This window comes from Aulonocara stuartgranti (genome assembly GCF_965226115.1).
Source record: "Aulonocara stuartgranti genome assembly, chromosome: 9".
Classification (NCBI taxonomy): Eukaryota; Metazoa; Chordata; class Actinopteri; order Cichliformes; family Cichlidae; genus Aulonocara; species Aulonocara stuartgranti.
The window spans coordinates 6,515,011-6,533,605 of NC_138960.1; the positions used below are offsets into that span (position 1 = coordinate 6,515,011).

The 18,595-nt window shown below is 38.7% G+C and overlaps 1 long non-coding RNA gene across 11 annotated transcripts; it reads right to left on the reverse strand.

Annotated features, from left to right (window-relative positions):
• Window positions 1–3,805: 3,805 nt before the first annotated feature.
• LOC309714261 lies at window positions 3,806–13,906 on the reverse strand. Of its 11 annotated transcripts, none has more exons than XR_014278867.1 (9): window positions 13,533–13,906; window positions 11,447–12,309; window positions 11,086–11,194; window positions 10,861–10,980; window positions 10,557–10,718; window positions 6,564–6,677; window positions 5,686–5,843; window positions 5,201–5,258; window positions 3,806–4,247 (listed from the first exon to the last, which is right to left on the reverse strand). It is a non-coding gene; the product is annotated as an uncharacterized lncRNA (long non-coding RNA). The 11 variants fall into 11 exon arrangements; XR_014278868.1 differs by having other exon boundaries at window positions 3,809–4,247; window positions 11,447–13,613; window positions 13,819–13,899; XR_014278869.1 differs by having other exon boundaries at window positions 3,811–4,247; window positions 11,447–11,603; window positions 12,149–13,906.
• Window positions 13,907–18,595: the final 4,689 nt, after the last annotated feature.

The following is an 18,595-nucleotide window of genomic DNA, read 5'->3' on the forward strand; positions in this document are numbered from 1 at the left end:
CCAAGACAATGCGTTTCTCACTGTTACATGCATTTGAATGGGAAACTCGCCTGAAACAAAGTATAGGTTTTCATCATGTGAATAATTTTAAAATCTTAGCTCAAACGGCTGCAAAACCTGTTTGCCCAGCTCGGGGATATTGAGTTCTATAAGATAAAGCCATAAACATGTTTGTCTGAGTCTTCTATCAAAAGTTACAGCGATTTATATGAAGTTGTTCAAAAACGCTTTATTTCGCCAAGACAGTGTGTTTCTCACTGTTACATGCATTTGAATGGGAAACTCGCCTGAAACAAAGTATAGGTTTTCATTATGTGAATAATTTTAAAATCTTAGCTCAAACGGCTGCAAAACCTGTTTGCCCAGCACGGGGATATTGAGTTCTATAAGATAAAGCCATAAACATGTTTGTCTAAGTCTTCTATCAAAAGTTACAGCGATTTATATGAAGTTGTTCAAAAACGCTTTATTTCGCCAAGACAATGCGTTTCTCACTGTTACATGCATTTGAATGGGAAACTCGCCTGAAACAAAGTATAGGTTTTCATTATGTGAATAATTTTAAAATCTTAGCTCAAACGGCTGCAAAACCTGTTCTGTTTGCCCAGCACGGGGATATTGAGTTCTATAAGATAAAGCCATAAACATGTTTGTCTGAGTCTTCTATCAAAAGTTACAGCGATTTATATGAAGTTGTTCAAAAACGCTTTATTTCGCCAAGACAGTGTGTTTCTCACTGTTACATGCATTTGAATGGGAAACTCGCCTGAAACAAAGTATAGGTTTTCATTATGTGAATAATTTTAAAATCTTAGCTCAAACGGCTGCAAAACCTGTTTGCCCAGCACGGGGATATTGAGTTCTATAAGATAAAGCCATAAACATGTTTGTCTAAGTCTTCTATCAAAAGTTACAGCGATTTATATGAAGTTGTTCAAAAACGCTTTATTTCGCCAAGACAATGCGTTTCTCACTGTTACATGCATTTGAATGGGAAACTCGCCTGAAACAAAGTATAGGTTTTCATCATGTGAATAATTTTAAAATCTTAGCTCAAACGGCTGCAAAACCTGTTTGCCCAGCTCGGGGATATTGAGTTCTATAAGATAAAGCCATAAACATGTTTGTCTGAGTCTTCTATCAAAAGTTACAGCGATTTATATGAAGTTGTTCAAAAACGCTTTATTTCGCCAAGACAGTGTGTTTCTCACTGTTACATGCATTTGAATGGGAAACTCGCCTGAAACAAAGTATAGGTTTTCATTATGTGAATAATTTTAAAATCTTAGCTCAAACGGCTGCAAAACCTGTTCTGTTTGCCCAGCACGGGGATATTGAGTTCTATAAGATAAAGCCATAAACATGTTTGTCTGAGTCTTCTATCAAAAGTTACAGCGATTTATATGAAGTTGTTCAAAAACGCTTTATTTCGCCAAGACAATGCGTTTCTCACTGTTACATGCATTTGAATGGGAAACTCGCCTGAAACAAAGTATAGGTTTTCATTATGTGAATAATTTTAAAATCTTAGCTCAAACGGCTGCAAAACCTGTTCTGTTTGCCCAGCACGGGGATATTGAGTTCTATAAGATAAAGCCATAAACATGTTTGTCTGAGTCTTCTATCAAAAGTTACAGCGATTTATATGAAGTTGTTCAAAAACGCTTTATTTCGCCAAGACAGTGTGTTTCTCACTGTTACATGCATTTGAATGGGAAACTCGCCTGAAACAAAGTATAGGTTTTCATTATGTGAATAATTTTAAAATCTTAGCTCAAACAGCTGCAAAACCTGTTTGCCCAGCACGGGGATATTGAGTTCTATAAGATAAAGCCATAAACACGTTTGTCTAAGTCTTCTATCAAAAGTTACAGCGATTTATATGAAGTTGTTCAAAAACGCTTTATTTCGCCAAGACAATGCGTTTCTCACTGTTACATGCATTTGAATGGGAAACTCGCCTGAAACAAAGTATAGGTTTTCATCATGTGAATAATTTTAAAATCTTAGCTCAAACGGCTGCAAAACCTGTTTGCCCAGCTCCGGGATATTGAGTTCTATAAGATAAAGCCATAAACATGTTTGTCTGAGTCTTCTATCAAAAGTTACAGCGATTTATATGAAGTTGTTCAAAAACGCTTTATTTCGCCAAGACAGTGTGTTTCTCACTGTTACATGCATTTGAATGGGAAACTCGCCTGAAACAAAGTATAGGTTTTCATTATGTGAATAATTTTAAAATCTTAGCTCAAACGGCTGCAAAACCTGTTTGCCCAGCACGGGGATATTGAGTTCTATAAGATAAAGCCATAAACATGTTTGTCTGAGTCTTCTATCAAAAGTTACAGCGATTTATATGAAGTTGTTCAAAAACGCTTTATTTCGCCAAGACAATGCGTTTCTCACTGTTACATGCATTTGAATGGGAAACTCGCCTGAAACAAAGTATAGGTTTTCATTATGTGAATAATTTTAAAATCTTAGCTCAAACGGCTGCAAAACCTGTTTGCCCAGCACAGGGATATTGAGTTCTATAAGATAAAGCCATAAACATGTTTGTCTAAGTCTTCTATCAAAAGTTACAGCGATTTATATGAAGTTGTTCAAAAACGCTTTATTTTGCCAAGACAATGCGTTTCTCACTGTTACATGCATTTGAATGGGAAACTCGCCTGAAACAAAGTATAGGTTTTCATCATGTGAATAATTTTAAAATCTTAGCTCAAACGGCTGCAAAACCTGTTTGCCCAGCTCGGGGATATTGAGTTCTATAAGATAAAGCCATAAACATGTTTGTCTGAGTCTTCTATCAAAAGTTACAGCGATTTATATGAAGTTGTTCAAAAACGCTTTATTTCGCCAAGACAGTGTGTTTCTCACTGTTACATGCATTTGAATGGGAAACTCGCCTGAAACAAAGTATAGGTTTTCATTATGTGAATAATTTTAAAATCTTAGCTCAAACGGCTGCAAAACCTGTTTGCCCAGCACCGGGATATTGAGTTCTATAAGATAAAGCCATAAACATGTTTGTCTGAGTCTTCTATCAAAAGTTACAGCTATTTATATGAAGTTGTACAAAAACGCTTTATTTTGTCAAGACAGTGGGTTTTAGAGTCTTTATCATTACATCTCTGGTTGCTTCATTTTTCTATCCTATATCAGATATTTTAAAGGTTAGCTTAGGTAAAGTTCCATTCTCATGGTGAGGCAAAGTGCTTTATGTGTGTGTGTGCGTGTCATGAACGGCTATAAAAGGCCTATAATTAAAGAACAAAGCGGGGTTGCTTTGTTCGAGTTGCGGCAGACTGTCACTACTTGTATATGGAACACAGCCTTCCTACGGCGGACAGCTAATAACAGGAATCGGACGCGGTCCAGCCAAGTCCACAGCAACCACCATAGCAACCGCCTAGCATGACCTTAAAAACATATTCTGTCTTCATAACTATCAAAATCGTGAAATGATTTGCAAAGTGTGAAAGTGTTACAGCTGCAGAGAGCTATGGAAGCTGTTTACATAGCTAATAATATAGATGTAACCATGGAGACAGTCAGTCACGTTTTCTACAGTGAATAAGGTGATTGAGTGCACAGCGTCCACACTCTGCAGGGGGTAAAGACATTACTTCAATATTGTTTTATATTGATATATATTTGCCTTCTGTTGACCATCACCTCAGGTTCACCATTATAGTTTCAGCATACAAATGCACACTGTCTAAACACATTCAAAAACTCATGTCTCAGAGATAAGCACAGCTGTTCATGTTTGTCATTAGAGTTTTATTTGTAAGAAAATTATGAACTTCATATTGTGCATTAAATAAAAGAACATTTCACAACTCTGAGTCAACAGAAACAGGTAACAGAAATGTCTCTAATGTGTACAGTGTAGTGTAAGCATTAAAAGATCATAAAGGAAAAACTAACATTTATGTGAAACTAATTGTAATAAAAAATGAGCAGGTGCTTTATAGATTTAAAAGAAAGAATCTGAAAACAACACTTTTTTGGTCTAAGTGATCAAAGTAGAAAACAGAACTGATGTTCAAGAACAAACCGTAGCTGCACTAATATTACACATCTCGATCGTTGTACTGAACAGACATGTTGCTTTTAAAACCACATGCAGTGTGTGACCATGACTGTTCACTGAGACCATGAACGCCACTTCGCTGAAGCATTCTTCTTCTTCTTCTTGCCATTAAATTGGAAGCAGAAGCAGCACGAGCTGATTTGATCTACTGAAAGGAAAAAGCAGAACATCTGAGTTGAAACCAGTCAGCTGAAATCATTAAGACAGGAACAAATTCAATGCAGTGTCTCAAGTGGCTTAGCCTGTTACAACTGTTGATACAAGCTAAATACGGTTAACACACAGTGTCAGGGAGCTCCAGTGTGGGAACTAGTGGCTTTAGGTTTGTAGTCATTTAACTTTCATCCATTCATTCATTTAATTCAGGAGGAAGAAATGCCAGGTTGGTGCAGGCTGGTTACATGCATTTGGTCCCATGCTGTCTTTAATTAAATGACTTGGTTCATTTTATGGCTGGGCTGTATGTGGGGTTATATCATGTTATTTGGGCAGGAGTACCTGTCCCCTGTTAGACTTAGAAAGTTTCTCCATAAGTAGAGTTTCTAACTCTTCTAGCACATCTGTGGCTGACAGCTTTTTGGTGGCTCTTTTTACCCCACACTGGTTGTGAGTGTGTAAATAGCCCCACTAGTTATTTTGGGTTGCAGTTAACTAGGGAGGAAGGGGTGGGTATGCCATGATTAGGTGAATAACAATTATATGTGATACATAAATTTCACAATGCATGCATATATCTCTATCAATTAAACCTGGCCTGAGGGCTGCCATTTTTTACATTCAGTTATTTCTCTTAGAAATGTTGGAACTAAATAATGAATGTGTTACAGTTAAAGTGAAACACTGGTCAGTGTAAATGGCTCATTGGGACACAGAAACCTTTAAATTAAACCTGATATCTAGTGTCAAACAATATCAAAGCTGTAAAAGATGTTTACATTCAGAATTTATAAAACTATGATTGTAAATAAATTCAAACAAGTGAGCTTTTCTCTTTGTGCTGAATATCAACACTGTGGTTTCTTAGACTGTAAGCTTTACTTTAGTGCAACCAGTTGCAGAAGCTGCCACTCCAAATGTCTTTTGATAACAAGAAAAAAATACCTTTTCAGTACACGGCCTGAAGTTCTTCTCCGACATCTTCTGCAATCGGCTTTGTCTGCTGGTTTGAAGACAATAAACCACAAAAAAGATGATTTAGTCACTTTGTCTGTGTCATGCAGCTCGAATGTGTCGTGTAACGATGTTGAATAGCCGTCGTTATCCCTCTGCTGCGTCAGTAGGATTGTACTGTACAGCATCTCATTGATATGTGAGGAATGCTAATGTAACACGATAACAGACTTACATCATTAAAATATAAAGTGCAGGAGATATTTAGATATTTTTTATATTTATATTACATTTTATAGCTGACGGATATTACTAAATAGATAGAATTTACTAAATAGCTGGATGAACATGAAAAATATGTCTATAATAACAAATGACCATGAGAGCCAGTAGAATTAATTCAGCTGGACACTCAAAAGACGTCCTTAAATGCTCTTTAAGTGGCAGAACAGATGAACAAACAGTTAATCGCTTACTTGAGATGAAATCTGCTCAGCTACTTTGAAAACAGCTTCTAACTGGTTCCTCCTTTAACAGGATGACTGCTCAGGGGTAAGGCCATCATGCAATCCAGCAACCTTTATGGTTCTGCTTTGATTCACCAGGAACTATTAGGGAAACCTTCCAGCGCCTCCTGTGAAAGACACAGGCATAAACACACAAACATTTATTAACATGTTCCACAGTGTTCCAGTTTGATTTTCTTATCCTGTGGACAACAACGTACATGGATGCAGGTTTATTGTTAACTTTTGTAAGGTTTATTTAATGAACATATCCAGCTGCAGCTCCACTGTGATCCTGAACTGGATAAGCACTTAAGAAAATGTGTCAATAAATGGACAAACATCAACTTACTATAGTTATCCAAACAGACGGGACCAATAATGCTTCGCTGAGTTAGAGACTTTAACAGACTCTTCTATGTAAGAATGTCTCGTGCTGATATACCTGCAATACTTGACAACAAAGGTTTTTCAGACTACATGTAGCTGTCCTCTATGTCAGCTAACACATTTACATTTATGTCACACTTATTTCTGCTTTCCCATTTTATAATTATTACTTACATTTTGATTAGATACCTTGAGTTTGTAAATGATCAGATTACATAATTGGAATACAATGTATCCAATTCAGGGTTGCGGGAGGATGAAGCCTATCCCAGCTGATACAGGACAAAGACAGGCTGCCAGTTTATTGCAGGGCTAATACAATATGTGTAACAGAAAATCCACTTAAATGTTTCTTATAATAATCATAATTATGACTATTATTTAAAGGTTTCTTCATAAATACATTTTGATTTTTTATAACCCCTAAAATATAAACCTGAGCTGTTTCAGATTCTGACCTCTGACCTCAGTGACCTGGCTGTGTCCTCACTGCAGCTCCCTCTTGGAAGTACGTCTGCTTCTTGTCTTCCCCCAGTGTTGACCGCCTGATATCAAGATATCACGTACTGTAACTGAGGAACAAAAAAGGACAAACACTTGCATTCATTTAAAAGTACATTCATACAGAGATAATCTATGGAAACACACTAGTTCACAGTTTGGGAGGAACCAGTTCCTGTGAAACATTTCTGTATATGAACATCATGTGGAGAATGAATGAAATGAGTTCTTCAGGTGACTCAGCAGTCCCACACTGACAAATGAAATCTAGTTAAACTATTAAGCATATTTGCTCTTCTGAAATCTGTGTTAAACAACAACAAACATAAATTAGTAACAAAAACTACAGCTGAGTATAGGCTTTACAAACCACCAGCAGCCATAATGCTAAATTTTAATCTTCAAATGTTTCTGAGCTGTCTTCAACCTGCTTTTAGCACATTAAAGTCTCAATAAATAAAGTCAATGCAGACTCAATCCTAAATGTTCAGCACACAGAGACACAGAGGTACTGTTTAAAGTTTAGTGTTAACTTGAGTCACTGATCATTCACAGTATTACAGAGTCTGGCAGTCTTTGCATGATGTCCACGTCACTGTAAGTTTCTAGCTGACTCTCAGGTGTGCCAGCAGGAAAGAGTAATAATAACCTGCATCCTGAGGTTTGTCATGCAGGATTAAAGGAGCCAAGCTTTGTTCACACAGCTAGGATTGTATTTTACACTGACCCTGGGTCAGTATCAACTTCAAGAAGACAGCTGTAACTGTTGATAGAAGAATCACACACACATATTTATGGCTTTGCCTTATAGAATTCAGCATCTCAGTGCTCAGGAAATAGGTTTTGCAGCTGTTTGAGCTAAGATTTTCAAGTTATTCACAAATTAAAACCTATACTTTGTGTCGGGCAAGAACTAAATTCAAATGCATGTAACAGTGAGAAACGCACTGTCTTGGCGAAGTAAAGCGTTTCTCATCAACTTCATAGAGCTTGCTGTAACTTTTGATAGAAGACTCAGACAAACATATTCATGGCTTTATCTTATAGACTTCAATATCCCCCCAATGTGTGTGTGAGTCTTCTCTCAAAATTTACAGCTGTCTTTATGAAGTTTATGGAAAAACGCTTTATTTCACCACGTTAGTGCGTTTCTCACTATTACATGCATTTGAATGGAGTTCTCGCCCGACACAAAGTATAGGTTTTCAATTTGTGAATAACTTGAAAATCTTAGCTCAAACAGCTGCAAAACCTATTTCCTCAGCACGGAGATGCTGAATTCTATAAGGCAAAGCCATAAATATGTGTGTGTGTGTGAGTCCTCTATCAAAAGTTACAGCTGTCTTCATGAAGTTGATACTGACCCAGGGTCAGTGTAAAATACAAGTTATTCACATAATGAAAACTTATACTTTGTTTCGTGCAAGAACTCCATTCAAATGCATGTAATAGTCAGAAACGCACTGTCTCGGCGAAATGAAGCCTTTTTGTACAACTTCATGAAGTTAGCTGTAACTTTTGATAAAAGGCTCAAAGCAGAGGGATAACGACGGCTATTCAACATCGTTACACGACACATTCGAGCTGCATGACGCAGACAAAGTGACTAAATCATCTTTTTTGTGGTTTATTGTCTTCAAACCAGCAGACAAAGCCGATTGCAGAAGATGTCGGAGAAGAACTTCAGGCCGTGTACTGAAAAGGTATTTTTTTCTTGTTATCAAAAGACATTTGGAGTGGCAGCTTCTGCAACTGGTTGCACTAAAGTAAAGCTTACAGTCTAAGAAACCACAGTGTTGATATTCAGCACAAAGAGAAAAGCTCACTTGTTTGAATTTATTTACAATCATAGTTTTATAAATTCTGAATGTAAACATCTTTTACAGCTTTGATATTGTTTGACACTAGATATCAGGTTTAATTTAAAGGTTTCTGTGTCCCAATGAGCCATTTACACTGACCAGTGTTTCACTTTAACTGTAACACATTCATTATTTAGTTCCAACATTTCTAAGAGAAATAACTGAATGTAAAAAATGGCAGCCCTCAGGCCAGGTTTAATTGATAGAGATATATGCATGCATTGTGAAATTTATGTATCACATATAATTGTTATTCACCTAATCATGGCATACCCACCCCTTCCTCCCTAGTTAACTGCGACCCAAAATAACTAGTGGGGCTATTTACACACTCACAACCAGTGTGGGGTAAAAAGAGCCACCAAAAAGCTGTCAGCCACAGATGTGCTAGAAGAGTTAGAAACTCTACTTATGGAGAAACTTTCTAAGTCTAACAGGGGACAGGTACTCCTGCCCAAATAACATGATATAACCCCACATACAGCCCAGCCATAAAATGAACCAAGTCATTTAATTAAAGACAGCATGGGACCAAATGCATGTAACCAGCCTGCACCAACCTGGCATTTCTTCCTCCTGAATTAAATGAATGAATGGATGAAAGTTAAATGACTACAAACCTAAAGCCACTAGTTCCCACACTGGAGCTCCCTGACACTGTGTGTTAACCGTATTTAACTTGTATCAACAGTTGTAACAGGCTAAGCCACTTGAGACACTGCATTGAATTTGTTCCTGTCTTAATGATTTCAGCTGACTGGTTTCAACTCAGATGTTCTGCTTTTTCCTTTCAGTAGATCAAATCAGCTCGTGCTGCTTCTGCTTCCAATTTAATGGCAAGAAGAAGAAGAAGAATGCCTCAGCGAAGTGGCGTTCATGGTCTCAGTGAACAGTCATGGTCACACACTGCATGTGGTTTTAAAAGCAACATGTCTGTTCAGTACAACGATCGAGATGTGTAATATTAGTGCAGCTACGGTTTGTTCTTGAACATCAGTTCTGTTTTCTACTTTGATCACTTAGACCAAAAAAGTGTTGTTTTCAGATTCTTTCTTTTAAATCTATAAAGCACCTGCTCATTTTTTATTACAATTAGTTTCACATAAATGTTAGTTTTTCCTTTATGATCTTTTAATGCTTCACTACACTGTACACATTAGAGACATTTCTGTTACCTGTTTCTGTTGACTCAGAGTTGTGAAATGTTCTTTTATTTAATGCACAATATGAAGTTCATAATTTTCTTACAAATAAAACTCTAATGACAAACATGAACAGCTGTGCTTATTTCTGAGACATGAGTTTTTGAATGTGTTTAGACAGTGTGCATCTGTAATCTGAAACTGTAATGGTGAACCTGAGGTGATGGTCAACAGAAGGCTAATATATATCAATATAAAACAATATTGAAGTAATGTCTTTACCCCCTGCAGAGTGTGGACGCTGTGCACTCAATCACCTTATTCACTGTAGTAAACATGCACCGCTAGCTCAAGTGACTGACTGTCTCCATGGTTACATCGTATATTATTAGCTATGTAAACAGCTTCCATAGATACCGCCATAGCTCTCTGCAGCTGTAACACTTTCACACTTTGCAAATCATTTCACGATTTTGATAGTTATGAAGACAGAATATGTTTTTAAGGTCATGCTAGGCGGTTGCTATGGTGGTTGCTGTGGACTTGGCTGGACCGCGTCCGATTCCTGTTATTAGCTGTCCGCCGTAGGAAGGCTGCGTTCCATTTACAAGTAGTGACAGTCTGCCGCAACTCGAACTCAAACCCCGCTTTGTTCTTTAATTATAGGCCTTTTATAGCCGTTCATGACACGCACACACACACATAAAGCACTTTGCCTCACCATGAGAATGGAACTTTACCTAAGCTAACCTTTAAAATATCTGATATAGGATAGAAAAAATGAAGCAACCAGAGATTTAATGATGAAGACTCTGGGTTCTGTAGTGACCTGAATGACTCTTTGCATACAATTTATTGAAGAGGACTTTAGAATGCACTTTACATTTAGACTGTTGCTGTTTAATTTTTTACATTGTTGCGGTGTTATGTCATGAATAAAGTTCACCTGCTGGGGGTTTGATGGATCAGATCATCATAATCAATGGGTCCTGAGGTGGGCGGGACTGTCTCTGGTGATGTCACCATGAAGGAACAGCATCTGGCACGTGTTGCTGAAACATCCCAGTACACTGGTGTAGTTTCCTCTCCAGCTGTTTGACATTTGACACTTCAACATTAAGGGGAAGAAGAAGAAACAGTGTTAGGTCAGGTGACCACATGGTTTCTAAAGTAACTGACAGGAAGTAACCAGGCCGTTAGAAATGGATGGCATGTGTTTAGAGTTACTGGAGTTGGGTAACTCTACTTACCAAAAGCAGAAGCACACAGATGAAGGATCAGATGCTGAATGTTGCAGGAACATGCTCGTGCGGTGGTCATTCAGTGCTGCTCCGGCAGGTTAGACAGTCCAAGACTGATATACTGCCCATCTGAGAGTTTGAAAACACACATGCAAAGATTTATTTTGTATTACAGTCAAAGTTGGATGTTCATTTTTGTCCTTTAAAAATGTTTGTGTATTTGAAAGCGCTAACATTTAAGGATGACTTGGATCGTCTCCTTTAAAGGGGAGACAAGTGTATCCACTGATCCACGTCACTTTACCTGGATGATGACTCCTCTCCCCCTCACTCAGAATCGCTCCTAATATAACCAAGCAAATAAATAATATTGAAGATTTACTTACATCATTACAAAAACAGGAAAAACATCTCCCTTTGATTCTATTTCTCCATTCCTGCTGAACATCAGGCAACAAATATCTCAATAAATCACAGTAAAATGTAAAGCACATGTTTTCTCTGCTTTGTCTAACCTCTGCAGAGCCTCTGTCAAGAAAAACATATCTGTAAGCATAAAACAAATATACATTTCATAACACGTCACTGGACAAACCTCGGTCAGTTGATTTCCTCTGTGCAGTGCAGACGAACATCAGTCAGCAAGTCAAGGTGGTGAGATGGACTGGTGTCCTTTGTGACTCTGCTGGTTCTTCTGAGGAAATACCACCGTCTCTCCACACTGTCACCATCTGTGAGCACAAACTGCTGCTCTGCTCTGCCAGCATGTAGGAAATCACATATCACACACACAGGGGTGAAGAAACATTAGAACTCAACTTTGGATACTTTAGATCTAAACAGATCAAAGTAGCTCTTAGCTTCAACAATCAGTGAACAGACAAACAATGATACCATACTGATTCTGTATGAATACAATATGGTATTTTCAATACAGGTGTCAAATTAATTTACTAAAACTAATACAGATATATGTTGTTGTTTTTTTTTGATAAATTCGTTTGCTAAATTATAAGAATATATATTTTTTCATTTAACAATTGCAACTGAAAGAAATTAAATATTGAACAAAAATATATTGTCACATTCTGAGCATGCTCAGCATGCTGACAGACTTGAAGTTGCTACAGATTTTAAGAAGTGATAATTATAGGGAAAAAACTTCTCTTTTTCATCCGTTTAATCAAACATTTGATGCCTTAGATGTCTCAGTCCTATAGCATTCTGCAACTACAACTAAGCTGAAGCTTGGATTTGGCTGCAGGTGCCCTGTACATCCTTCTCAACATGTGGGTACCATTTAATCACACTTCTTCCTGAGCTTTGCTTCATCACAAGACCAAAGGTGGCATCCCGTGTCACGGTCATATCATCATCCAGAAGAAACATTTGAAGAAACATCATGGAGAAGAAACATTTACGCGCCTCCCGGTTTTGTTTTCTGATCCTGCAAAAAGACTTGAGGACAACCAAGCCCAGAGAACACGAGATACACAACATCCAACATTCAGACTCAACAGCCTCCATAAATGAAGAGCACCAGGTTGGTTCAGTTATAGTAGATGTCATGGAATTTTTTAAATAAAGTCTGCAACACAGAAAGAGCTGTGATCATGCTATTTATTACTGTGCACAGGAGAGCAAACACACATCAAACATCACAGTTCAGTCATGTCAGCTCTGCCACTTCACGTGTCTCGCTATGAAACCTAACGGATCAATGGTTATGCTGTTTTGTGCCCTTGACGTTATCAGCACCTGTAAAGGGAGTTGTTTTCTCAAACTGCTGAAGTAAGTTCATCTAGTTTTAGAAACTTTCATTGAACAGTCTATAACAGTGTCACAACTAAGCATATGCATAAGCACTTAAATGCTTTAAATGAGAATAACATAAAATTTCTATTACAGGAGCTAGAGCCTGTCCCAGTAGTCATAGGTAGAGCACACCTGGACAGGTCACCAGTCTGTCAGAGGACTAACACAGATGCAGCCTGACTCAATCCTAAATGTTCAGCACACAGAGACACAGAGGTACCGTTTAAAGTTTAGTTAGTAGTTAACTTGAGTCACTGATCATTTGCAGTATTACAGAGTCTGGCAGTCTTTGCATGATGTCCACGTCACTGTAAGTTTCTAGCTGACTCTCAGGTGTGACAGGTGTGCCAGCAGGAAAGAGTAATAATAGCCTGCATCCTGAGGTTTTTCATGCAGGATTAAAGGAGCCAGGCTTTGTTCACACAGCTAGGATTGTATTTTACACTGACCCTGGGTCAGTATAAGTATCATACAGTTTAAACGAAGCACTGAAACTTGCACATATTTATTACAGATGCACTGAAGCTAATCGAGATATTTGCTGTCAGTCTGTGGCTGCGATTAAACACTTTACTGGAAACTTTATTAACTAGTAACTTCGTCAGTCATGACAGAAGCTAATATTTCTGTGCTAACATCGTTTAAACAGTAACAGCTTTACTCCAATATAAGCTAACGTTTACACCGTAACTTTAAGCTAGCACCATAAAGACGATAAAACACGTAATAACATCTACAAATGCATCTTAAAGCTGTTATATTAGCACTCGGTGTATTACTAACATAACCACATTAACATTATTGACACTCGCTGGTCTGACTTTTAATAGTCATTCTATAAATGCTGTCCGTTTAAACGGTCTTACCTGTAAACACTGCTGTATCCACCGGATTGCAGCCAGAGTGGATTCTGGAGTCTTCCCACGCTCCTGTTAGTGATCCTCCATCTGGATGGATGATAACAACCTTCTGAACAATCTAGCAGGAGATGGTCCATATCTAGGGGATATGGACTGATAACAGCCGAAGCGGGTGAATAAAGTCACCCAGTCGCTAGCTGTGCGATTACCCAGCATACACCAGCACAATATTAGGCACAGCACCACCATAGACATTTTCAGTGGTTTTGAATGCAGGACATGGTTATCTTACCTTGTAAAATGCATGACAATAAAACAGCTAACCACCATAAAATGGTATTGTGTATGTATGTATGTGCATGTGTGTGTGTGTGTGTGTGAGAGAGAGAGAGAGAGAGAGGGGGGGGGGGGGGGGGGGGGAGAGATCAAAGGCGTGCGCTTATGTTTTTTCTTGATCAAGAGTGTGCCTCCTCTCTCTTATTGGATGTATGGTATAGCATGTTTATTCAGGTGCACCTTTGAAGTCTATGAGAATACTTTGCAGCCTGGTCTGAGTGGTCATTTCTGCACAGACACAATGAAGCGTGCACTCAGTTTAGAGGAGGCTGTTGCTGCAGTTTTGCACTCTCCACAAGCAGTGGAGATACTTCTGACAGCGAAGAAGAATTTTTGCCAGGCACTGAGGAGCTTTGCAGCTCATGTGAGGAGGAGGAGAAGGAGAAGGAGGAAGAAGAGCAGGAGGAAGAGACAAGACTGGAGGATGGCCAGTGGAGATCTAAAAATGGAGAAATCATGTGGCAACCCACACGCGAAGAGGTCCTGCCATTTTTTCCTCCCCCCATTTTAACCCCAGGACCAACCCATTATGCAATTCGTATAGGATCAGCAGCCCTGTGAGCACTTTCCATCTTTTTTTTGCAGAGGACATTATGCAGCTAATCCTGCATTTCACCAACCTGCAGGGGCAACAGGTCAGTAAAAGACTGGAAGGACATAGATGAGGCTTACATGGGGCTTTTGATGCTGGCTGGCCTGTACAGGTCTCAACATGAAACGACAACAAGCCTGTGAAATGGGGAGACAGGGCTCTTCTGTTTCATGCTACCATGTCAAAAAAAAAGAAAAAAAGATTTGAGCAAATTAATCGGGCAGTAAGATTCGATGATCGTCTCTCCCGTCCAGGTCGCTACAGGGGGGGCAAGGCTGTGGTTTCCTACATCCCCAAGCAAAGAAAAAAGGTTGTCTTATTGAGCACCGGGCACCGTGAGCTACAAGTCCAGGACTCTGGGAAGAGAAAGCCCCACATCATCCTGGATTATAACAAATGCAAAGGGACTGTGGATCATTTGGACCAGGTAAGCACAATTATAAGTAATTTATTTGCCAAATTGTTCACCGTTTCTCATTGTTATAACTGATAAAGTCATATAATGTGATTATAATAGTTTTGATATGAGATGATAGTTTTAGACTATGATAGTTTTGATAGTTACAGTAAGGAGGGGGGGGGGGGGGGGGGGGGGGGGTCCAGTTTGACGCCCACAGGCAGGAAGAATCTCTTGCTTATGGCTGTATAAATCTGTTCATGTCACCTGATCATTTCTTTTTGTTTTGCAGGTTTGTGGCAACTACTCCTGCCGTAGAAGGACACGTAGGTGGCCCATGTGTCTGTTCTACCACATGATCGAGGTGAGCTGCTATAATGCTTTCATTCAAGACAGCTGTAACTTTTGATAGAAGACGCATATAAACATATTTATGGCTTTATCTTATAAAGTTCGATATCCCCGTGTTGAGCAAACAGGTTTTGCAGCTGTTTGATCTAAGATTTTCAAGTTATTCACAAAATGAATACCTATACTTTGTTTCGTGCGACAACTCCATTCAAATGCATGTAATAGTCAGAAACGCACTGTCTTGGCGAAATAAAGCGTTTACAACTTCATGAAGACAGCTCTAACTTTTGATAGGAGACTCAGATATGCGTATTTATGGCTTTATCTTATCGAATTCAATATCCCCGTGTTGAGCAAACAGTTTTAAAGCTATGTGAGCTAAGATTTTCAAGTTATTCACAAGATGAAAACCTATACTTTGTTTCGTGCAAGAACTCCATTCAAATGCATGTAATAGTCAGAAACGCACGGTCTCTGCAAAATAAAGTGTTTTTGTACAGCTTCATGAAGTTACCTGTAACTTTTGATAGAAGGCTCAGACACACATCAATATGGCTTTGCCTTATACAATTCAGCATCTCCTGCTGGGGAAACAGGTTTTGCAGCTGTTTGAGCCAAGAGCTTCCAGTTATTGAAAAAATGAAAGCCTATACTTTGTTTCGTGCGAGAACTCCATTCAAATAAAAGGGTTTACAACTTCATGAAGACAGCTGTAACTTTTGATAGGAAACTCAGATATACGTATTTATGGCTTTATCTTATAGAATTCAATATCCCCGTTGAGAAAACAGTTTTAAAGCTATTTGAGCTAAGATTTTTAAGTTATTCACAAAATAAAAAGCTATACTTTGTTTCGTGTGAGAACTCCATTTATGTTACGCCCCTAATCTAGGCGTGTAGGGACGCACATAAGGTTGGAGGAGAGAGAGACAAATCCCCGCCCTGGTTCCCAAGCCAAACATCCAAACCAGTTGTGAGTAAAAAAAGGTGATTTTATTTAAGGACAAGAAGCATAGCTCCAGGGTGAGCCCAGGCCAAAATAATAAACAAAACCAACTAAGACCCACCAGAAAAGACTAACTAAACCCTAGGAAAGAAAAAGAACAAACAAATGACAGAGCTATCCCTCGCTCCCTGACCAAGAAAACAGGAGAAAACGATTCCAAAAGAAAAGGCAGCTCACCCCTTCCGCTTCAGCCCACGAGTGCCTAAGCTCTCAGCTAATGCACTAGGAGCGGCTTTTACAATTCACCCTCACACAAATACACAAGATAAGCACAGGCTGGGAAAACCACGCGGTCCTGACCATGGTTTTCCCAGCCTGTAGCCTGACAGCCGCGACGGCTGTCAGGCTACTCGCTCGTTGCACACACTCTCTCCCTCTCTCCCCTCTGGAGCTGTCAGAGCGGCTTTTTGAACGTGGTCACCTGTTCCATGGTCCAATCAGCTGCTCACTACTCTTCATTAGGGGAGGGACCTGTAAAGTGTCTTAAACACAGGAAAGAGACACATGTCTCGCATGTAATAGTCAGAAACGCACTATCTTTGCAAAATAAAGCCTTTTTGTACAACTTCATGAAGTTAGCTATAACTTTTGATAGAAGATTCAGATTTACGTAGTTATGGCTTTATCTTATAATATTCAGTATCCCCGTGTTGAGCAAACAGGTTTGAGCTAAGATTTTCGAGTTATTCACATAATGAAAACCTATACTTTGTTTCGTGCGAGAACTGCATTCAAATGCATGTAATAGTCAGAAACGCACTGTCTCGGCGAAATAAAGTGTTTTTGTACAGCTTCATGAAGACAGCTGTAACTTTTGATAGAAGGCTCAGATTTACGTATTTATGGTTTTATCTTATAGAACTCAATATCCCCGTGCTGGGCAAACAGAACAGGTTTTGCAGCCGTTTGAGCTAAGATTTTAAAATTATTCACATAATGAAAACCTATTCTTTGTTTCGGTCGAGTTCCCCATTCAAATGCATGTAACAGTGAGAAACGCACTGTCTTGGCGAAATAAAGCGTTTTTGTACAACTTCATATAAATAGCTGTAACTTTTGATAGAAGACTCGGATACACATGTTTATGGCTTTATCTTATAGAACTCAAGGTCCCCGTGCTGGGAAAACAGGCTTTGCAGCTGTTTGAGCTAAGATTTTCAAGTTATACACATAATGAAAACCTATACTTTGTTTCGGTCGAGTTCCCCATTCAAATGCATGTAACAGTGACAAACGCACTGTCTTGGCGAAAGAAAGCGTTTTTGTACAACTTCATATAAATAGCTGTAACTTTTGATAGAAGACTCAGACAAACATGTTTATGGCGTTACCTTATAGAACTCAATATCCCCGTGCTGGGAAAACAGGATTTGCAGCTGTTTGAGCTAAGATGTCCAAGTTATACACATAATGAAAACCTATACTTTGTTTCGGTTGAGTTCCCCATTCAAATGCATGTAACAGTGACAAACGCACTGTCTTGGCGAAATAAAGCGTTTTTGTACAACTTCATATAAATAGCTGTAACTTTTGATAGAAGACTCAGACAAACATGTTTATGGCTTTATCTTATAGAACTCAAGGTCCCCGTGCTGGGAAAACAGGTTTTGCAGCTGTTTGAGCTAAGATTTCCAAGTTATACACATAATGAAAACCTATACTTTGTTTCGGTCGAGTTCCCCATTCAAATGCATGTAACAGTGACAAACGCACTGTCTTGGCGAAATAAAGCGTTTTTGTACAACTTCATATAAATAGCTGTAACTTTTGATAGAAGACTCGGATACACATGTTTATGGCTTTATCTTATAGAACTCAAGGTCCCTGTGCTGGGAAAACAGGTTTTGCAGCTGTTTGAGCTAAGATTTCCAAGTTATACACATAATGAAAACCTATACTTTGTTTCGGTCAAGTTCCCCATTCAAATGCATGTAACAGTGACAAACGCACTGTCTTGGCGAAAGAAAGCGTTTTTGTACAACTTCATATAAATAGCTGTAACTTTTGATAGAAGACTCGGATACACATGTTTATGGCTTTATCTTATAGAACTCAAGGTCCCCGTGCTGGGAAAACAGGATTTGCAGCTGTTTGAGCTAAGATGTCCAAGTTATACACATAATGAAAACCTATACTTTGTTTCGGTCGAGTTCCCCATTCAAATGCATGTAACAGTGACAAACGCACTGTCTTGGCGAAATAAAGCGTTTTTGTACAACTTCATATAAATAGCTGTAACTTTTGATAGAAGACTCAGACAAACATGTTTATGGCTTTATCTTATAGAACTCTAGGTCCCTGTGCTGGGAAAACAGGATTTGCAGCTGTTTGAGCTAAGATGTCCAAGTTATACACATAATGAAAACCTATACTTTGTTTCGGTCGAG